Here is a 7,087-nt window from a genome sequence, read left to right on the forward strand (position 1 = left end):
AAATCTATCATAGAATATATATATATATATATATAAGAATTTCATTACCAAAAAGGGGGAAGGGGAAAAGAAAATACAGCCCCTAGGGGCAAAGCAATAGAAAGGGGGAGACAATTACAAGGGAGGGGATGGAAGAATGGAGAGGGGGGGTGATACAGATTCTTCACCAAACTAGGCCTGTTTTATTCGGAACAAGCCTAGAGTTGGGTTGTATATGTGTTGGGCCTTCAGTCCATGTGGTTTGGAGTGGGCCACTTTTATGGGTCTAAACTAGAAGTTCTAAGGTTGCATATTGGATTCACTGATTTGTTTCCTTTTTCTTTAGTTTCCTTTTTAGATGGGGTGATTTAATTTCTCATTTCAATACCTAGTTAGTTTCTAATTTTCAATCATAAGTTAGTTTCTATTTCCAGTTTTAGTACCTAAAGGACTTTCTATTTTGTAAGTTTCTATTTTCAGTTTTAGTAACCAGGTGAGTTTCTAATTTTTAGTTTCCTATTTTATGTAACCCCCATCATTATTATAAATAAAGGAAGGGCTCTCATTAGGAGTCAGACGATTTAATGAAGGGTAATTTACAATGCCACCCCCTGGAGAATGCCAATATTAGAGGGACACCCCCTCTCTTTCACCAAATTGAACTCGGACCCCCTACCGTCAGTCAACGTTAAGGAATATACCATTTATATTAATATCAACAACTATATTTTATTTTAAATACTAATATACCCTTATTAAATTGAAGTACCTAAAATACCCATTCCAAGACCTAATTTCCATTTCTCCCAAATCGTTATTTTTGGATGATCGGCGGTCGTACAGAGCAGCGGTAGCGGCATCGGCGATGGACAGCATGGAGCCTCAACACTTCGATTTGTAGGAGTGAATAGGAATTGGCTGAGAGCCTGAGATTAACAGAACTACCGTTTGCGACTACCCAATCCGAAAAGAATCCGATCATCATCTTCTTCTCCAGAGAAGAAATCATCGTCTAAGGTTCCAACATAGCTGAGTTGAAGGAAAGGGCGGTGGCGTCGATTCACGGCGACCTGAGATTTAAAACCTTCCGATGATCTGACATTCTTGCCTGCAAGATCGAGGCAAGATAAAAGGGCTTTTAGAGATGGATCCCTATCAATGAAAGAGGTGAAGTGTAGGGTTCCAGTCTCGACAACAGTATGAAAGGAGATAAGAAGAAGAGAGAGAAGAAGAAATGTGTAGAAGCTCGATAGGAAAGAACCAGTGGACTGCTTGAGGACCTCACCCGTAGTGCGTAAGTTTAGACGAGGAAAGGACATGACCATCTTCGCTTGCTCAGCAACTTTTGATTTCATCCAGATATAGATATACACCAAAGACCAGAGAAAGGTCTTTTCTTCCAAATTTCAACTCTCCCAACCCAATCCAGACCCTTCACCACCTGTTCGAACTCTTTTTTTATTTAAATCTCTTGGTTTCTAGGCATTTGTCCTACGGGTGAGTTGGTCTGTCTAATTGTGGGAAGGAATTGCTTACTTTCCTGTAAATTTTTCAAATTTCTTAGTTTGTCTGGGCAGTAGACCGCAAAACCTTGCCTACTTAACACTCTGGGTTTTTGTGTTTGTTCTATAAATGGATGGTTTTTACTTTCCTTGGAATTTTTTTTTTGTGCTTGGTCAGTTGATCTGGTTTGGCTTACATGACAACTTAAAACTTATTGGTGGATCATATGGGTTGGTGCCTTGTTCAGTGGTCATGTTTCATGAATGCTTTATCAGTTTCTGGCATGTCACCAAAAACCAAGGGGAAATGATGTAAAGGTTTGTTGATGGGTTGCATAATACATATGAGTTTAGGATGATTCTTATAGCTCTTACACAGAGCGCCACCCTTTGAGAGGAGAAGAATCCGCCATTAATCCATTTCCAATCTTGTTCTTTCTATTTTTCTTTTTAGGGTAATTTACAACGCCACCTGAAGAATGAGAGAAGGAGAGATAAAAGGATAAGGAGGGGTATTTTTGGGATAATGAAAAATATCTAATTTATCAGTTTTTACTCATAAGGGCAAAAACGTCATTTCAAAGCATCATGTAACGTTGACTGACGGTAGGGGGTCCGAGTCCAATTTGGTGAAAGAGAGGGGGTGTCCCTCTAATATTGGCATTCTCTAGGGGGTGGCATTGTAAATTACCCTTTAATGAATGAAAAGAAGCTATGTTGCTACATGCTCTTATGAGTGTGTTGTGTGTTTGATCGCAGTGGAAGGGAGTGGTGTTTGATCCATTCGACGCTCTGCGGCGTGAAGTCCGAGTGGTCTCTTCAAGTTTTATCTTTCTTCTTTCCAAATTTTATTTTCAAGCATCTATTACTGTTCAGAATACCAATATATCAGGTAAGTAATCTGAACTTTCTGCAATTTCTGGGTTTTAAGAGTTCCAGATTTCTGGTCGAGTGTTACCCCTGCTGAGAGGAAGAATTGATTCCAATTTTAGAGTAATCAGGCCAAGGGATTGTCTGATATATTAAATCTCTCTAATCTGGTCGATCTCTATTCTAACCCACTTCTGTCCAAAATTCTGGTTCCATTGTTCCAGCTGTTGATGCATTAAAATTGGTAGTTGTTGTTCATGGTTCAGCCTCTGTTATTGGACCACTAAGCCTCTATTTTTCCTAATCTCTATTCAGCTACAGAAATTCTGAAACTCTGAGATCGATAGGGCTGATCTGTGCTAATTGATTTCTGTCTTCTAGTGCACTGTAGTGACCAGAATGGTGGTCGACTAGTTTGGTTTATTTTCTGTTGATCTTTTGACATGTGGTTCATGTTTATAAGGTGGAGTGAACCTAGTTGATACCCTTGCTAATCCCTGTGATTTGTTTATGCTGATCTGACCAATAGTACTATCTTGTTGAGGTCCATACATCACTGTTCCAGATCTGACGTATTTTTTATTTGCTTGAATTGTTCTACTTCGGTCCTCTGGTTTGTCCTGCTGTTTATTGTAATCTGATTAGCTATATTAAGGTTTGGTTTGGTTATGGTCGTTCTTTGGTTTAAAAGTTCCTGCAGTTTTGGGTCTAGTTGGATGTCCAATCTAGTCCTACATTAAGTGGTATCAGAGCATGACTGCGAACAACACCCCCACCCTAGCTTCTATTATGGAGTTTCTACAGAAATGGATAACTGAATTGAAGGCTGAACCGCAAGCTTTGCGGACTGAACTGAATACAGGGTTGTTGGTTATAGAGACCCAACCACAACAACCTACCAGTGATTCACATACAGCACCCGAAGTGGAAGCCCCATTGAATGTAGCTGCTCAGTTGGCTAACAGGACAGAAAACCCTAATCAGAGAGCACCACAGAGGGTTCCTGTAGTACAACTTACTTTTGAAGAACACATAAGGGGTTATTTTAAGACTAAACGTCCCACTTATTAGAGGTATTCTAGATATTCATAGAAAGTCAAGCTCGATCTGAAGGAGATTGATGGTAGACATGACCTCCAACTGTTCTATGATTGGGTAGCTGTATTGGATGACTACTTTGTCTATTATGATTTACCTGAGGAACGGAAGATGAAACTAGCTCGTGCTAAGCTAGTTGAGGCTACTCGTGATTGGTGGAGGACCTATGAACATGAACTAGAAGACCGTGGTAGAGAACCTACTAGTTGGGAGGAGACGAAGCTTGAGCTATCAGATAAATACTTGCCATGCAACTTCAGAGCTCGCATACAAAACCAACTGAACTCTCTTCGTCAAGGGAATATGACTATGGCAGAGTATATAAACAAATTTGATGCATTTTATTCTCGCAAAGACATTAGGGAGAATGAGAAGTAATTACTTTCTCGGTTTCGATTAGGATTACGAGCTGAAATTAATTGGGGAATTGGTATTGCTAATGTGTATACAGTGAGAGATTGCTTTGATAAGACTCTTCGAGCAGAGGAACTTATAGCACAGCCAGGTAAAAGGTTTAGTCACCAAGTTGGGGAGGTCAAGAAAAAAATTTCAACCACTAAACCTGACACTTCAGCACCACCAAGAGCCACAGCTCCTCTATGTGAAGTGAAGATATCTCTATTCAAACCAAAAGAACTTGAAGTCAATGTTCACATTGAAGAGATAGTTCTTGAAGCTTCAAAGATAGAAGGTCAAGAGATAGAAGATTCAACTAAAGAGTTCTACATTGAAGAGAGCATAGTAGACAAGACTGAAACCATGGAAGAAGACTCCACTGAAGGATTCTACATTGAAGAGAGCATAGTAGACAAGACTAAAGCCGTAGAAGATGAGGTAGTGATTGAAAGCACTCCACAACAAGTCTTTGGGATTCATGATGAAAAGGAAAAGCTTGTTCCTCTTACCCTTGATGAGAAGGCTACCAACATTGATGACTCTATTCATATAACATTCACGGTTGGTATTGATTCAGAGGTCGAGCATATAGAGTTTGTCATGCCATCATGGTTCTTCAAAGAGAAAACTTCATGCCTTGAAGGCTACCTTCAAAAAGTCTACAAGCAACCTGAATTCTATTTGGGAATAGTTACGGTGGCTATTCACATGTTATTCCCACCTCATCACTGCAAAATTCGAGGACGAATTTCTTCAAGATGGGGAGAGTTGATGCAGATTCTTCACCAAACTAGGCTTGTTTTATTAGGAATAAGCCTAAAGTTGGGTTGTATATGTATTGGGCCTTCAGTCCATGTGGTTTGGAGTGTATTAAGCCAATTTTATGGGTCTAAACTAGGAGCTCTAAGGTTGCATACGGGATTCACTGATTTGTTTTCTTTTTCTTTAGTTTCCTTTTTTGATGGGGTTATTTAGTTTCTAATTTCAGTACGTAGTTAGTTTCTAATTTTCAGTCAAGACTTTCTATTTTGTAAGTTTCAATTTTCAGTTTTAGTAACTAGGTGAGTTTCTAACTTTTAGTTTCTTATTTCAGTTTTTGGAAACTAAAGTTAGTTTTTATTTTATGTAACCCCCATCATTATTATAAATAAAGGAAGGGCTCTCATTAAGAGTCAGACGATTAAATGAATGAAAAGAAGCTATGTTGCTGCTTGCTCTTATGAGTGTATTGTGTGTTTGATCACAGTGGAAGGGAGTGGTGTTTGATCCATTCGATACTCTGCGGCGTGAAGTCCGAGTGATCTCTTCAAGTTTTATCTTTCTTCTTTCCAAATTTTATTTAAAGCAACTGTTATTATTCAGAATACCAGGATATAAGGTAAGTAATCTGAACTTTCAACAATTTCTGGGTTTTAAGAGTTCCAAATTTTCTCCACCGACCTGTACTGATCTAAGAGACCAGCCATCAAATGGCTTTGAATTTCTGGTCAAGTGTTACCCCTGCTGAGACGAAGAATCGATTCCAATTTTAGAGTAATCAGGACAGGGGATTGTCTGATATATTAAATCACTCTAATCTGGTCGATCTCTGTTCTAACCCACTTCTGTCCAGAATTCTGGTTCCATTGTTCCAGCTGTTGATGCATTAAAATTGGTAGTTGTTGTTCATGGTCAGCCTCTGTTATTGGACCACTAAGCCTCTGTTTTTCCTGATCTCTATTCAGCTACAGAAATTCTGAAACTCTGAGATCGATAGGGCTGATCTGTGTTAATTGATTTCTGTCTTCTAGTGCACTGTAGTGACCAGAATGGTGGTCGACTAGTCTGGTTTATTTTCTGTTGATCTTTTGACATGTGGTTCATGTTTATAAGGTGGAGTGAACCTAGTTGACACCCTTGCTAATCCCTGTGATTTGTTTATGCTGATCTGACCAATAGCACTATCTTGTTGAGGTCCATACATCACTGTTCCAGATCTGAAGTATTTTTTTATTTGCTTGAATTGTTCTACTGCTGTCCTCTGGTTTGTCCTGCTATTTATTGTAATCTAGTTATGGTTGTTCTTTGGTTTAAAAGTTCCTGCAGTTTTGGGTCTAGTTGGGTGTCAAATCTAGTCCTACATTAGGAGGAGGTCCCAGGAGACAACAATGAGCCTGTCCCACTAGCCTTTTGTCCATTAGTAGTCTTACTTTCAGTCTCAATTGCAAAGTCACATTTTTCCATCTCATTGTGTTTTTCAGGATCTAGTGACAGGGGCAACAATTGGCTCTGGTAGGGTGTGGTGGTTTGTATCTGCTTGATGATGACTCGGCATTGGTCTCTTGTCAGGCTCTTCAGACTTCTTCTACATCACCTCCGATCTCTGAGTTACTACAGTGGCATCGTCGGTTGGTACATCCCCCTTTGGGAACTTTAGCTAGGGTTTTCCCTTTTTTAAACAATTGTAATTCGAGTCAATTTTTTTGCAAGAAATATGTTTTGGCCAAACAAACTTGGATCCATAGTTTTTAAGGCGCTGCTAAGGCGTCGCCTTACCAGAGCCTTGGCGCTGATGCGGTCTAGAGATGGTAAGGCAGTGCTCCGCCTTACGTGAAGTAGCGCTTTATGGTTTTTTTTTTTTAAAACACATTTTAAAATTACTTGATGAAGATTCCAAATATAGATTTTTTATTGGTAGGTGTATGATTTTGTTAACACTTGATATGTATGGGATCAGTTTTACTCCACAAAAAATAACCAAAACAAATAAAACAAAAACATGATTCACAAACAGGGTTTGGATTTTGTTAAGGGTTTTAAGAAAGGGCTTTGAAAAGGAATCAAGGAACACGGAAGAACCACTAATCTAGGCGACCATTTTGCTCCGGCAGCGGTGAGTTTGCTCCAGCAGCAGTGAACTTCATTCTTTCTTGACAGGAGTAAAAATATAGTGGATGACGTTAGGGCTTAGGCACTCATTTTGGTATCATAGAGGTAAGTATAATAAATACTTGTATTTTTTATGTCTTCTTTTCTTTATAGTTATAATTTTTTTTCATAATTATGTATTTATATTATATGTTAATATGTTATGATGATTGATGATTGACGATTGATGAAGATGAACTTAGTTTATTCACTTTATTGATTTGTTTTCTTGATGAATATCTTACATTGGTATGAATATGAACCTTTAATATTTATTTAACATATGAGTAATAGGATTTAACTAGGATTTGAGCCAAATAGATTGGTTTTATAAA

The sequence above is a fragment of the Macadamia integrifolia genome, chromosome 1, assembly GCF_013358625.1.
Source record: "Macadamia integrifolia cultivar HAES 741 chromosome 1, SCU_Mint_v3, whole genome shotgun sequence".
Taxonomy (NCBI): Eukaryota; Viridiplantae; Streptophyta; class Magnoliopsida; order Proteales; family Proteaceae; genus Macadamia; species Macadamia integrifolia.